Source organism: Terrapene carolina, unplaced genomic scaffold (assembly GCF_002925995.2).
Source record: "Terrapene carolina triunguis isolate 2854851 unplaced genomic scaffold, T_m_triunguis-2.0 Scaffold35098, whole genome shotgun sequence".
Taxonomy (NCBI): domain Eukaryota; kingdom Metazoa; phylum Chordata; order Testudines; family Emydidae; genus Terrapene; species Terrapene triunguis.
The window spans coordinates 9,760,932-9,762,050 of record NW_020699449.1 but is presented as its reverse complement, the minus strand read 5'-3'; the positions used below and the strand labels follow the sequence as shown (position 1 = coordinate 9,762,050).

Genomic DNA, 1,119 nt, shown 5'->3' with positions numbered 1-1,119 from the left:
AACAGAAGAAAGTAGGAAAAAGTGAGGAGAAGAGAACATAAGTGAGAGGGAAAGTCCCCTAATAGAGCATAGTTCTAATTCTAACATCATCTCAATGGAAGTTAGGAACCTAAACACTTCTGTGGAGCAGGATCCTAGAAAAATCACAGGAACACCACAATCCCTAAAGCCTGAGTTAGGTGCCTACAGTCCCTATACAATGATTGGGGGAGAGAGGCACCATAGACTGCAGTCTACTAAGCCAGCACACAAGGCAGGGAGCCACCTAAGCTAGCCAATGGAGACACTGAGCAGAGAGGTGTGCGCTGAGCCCTGCCCCTCTCTCAGAGAGAGGCTCTTAAATCCAGGCTGCATGGAGGCACCTAACTGTGCTAGCAAGGCACGAACTGGCGGAAAATAGGCATTCAGCCACCTAAGATGCTTGCAGGACCTGAAACAAAATGGAAGAGGAGGAGCAGGATCTCCCTTACAATCTGTAGCCAAGTGGATAGGATGTGGAACACCCCCAATTTAAGTCCCCCTGCCTTCTGCCACCTCTCAGGTGATTGTCCTAACCACTAGGCTATAGAGTCAGTAACTCTTTCTCTAGCCAAATAATATTTAAGTATTCCATTGTTTAATTAAAGTGGAACAACTTCAAAAGGAGAGACTGAGGGAGCCTCACATCAGAATATTCCATAGTCTACTTGCTAGGGCAATCACCTGAGAGGTGGAAGACTCCTGTTCAAATCCCTTTGCCCCCTCAGGAGGAAGGTGGGAATGAACCTAGGAGGCTCCCTCTTCATGGGTGAGATTATAAGGGAGATCCTCTTCCTCCTTCCCACACTCCCAGCTGTTTTGTGTGAACTTGCCTGATGAGCCCAATCTGATATGCGTGCTAAGAAGCCTCCGTCTGGATCAGGACTCTGCACATGACTTGACTAGCCAAGCATCTATTTTTTCCCGGTTTGTTAATTGCTCTGGGGCTTAGACAGGAGATAAGCACCTGGGCACCCAAGAGAGTGAGGCTGTAGTGTGCATGGCCAGAAGGGCCTTGTGAGTTTAGGCGCCTGCAGGGTTAGGTGGCAGCCTAGTGGGAGTTTTGCAGTGGTGCCTAAAAATGGGACTTGGATTTCTAAG

At 48.4% G+C, this 1,119-nt stretch overlaps 1 protein-coding gene across 1 annotated transcript in view; it reads left to right on the top strand.

Moving 5' to 3' along the window:
* LOC112117244 (protein shortage in chiasmata 1 ortholog) overlaps positions 1-1,119 on the top strand; it is a 65,879-nt gene that overhangs the window by 15,499 nt on the left and 49,261 nt on the right. The gene's annotated exons all lie outside the window — the stretch shown is intronic.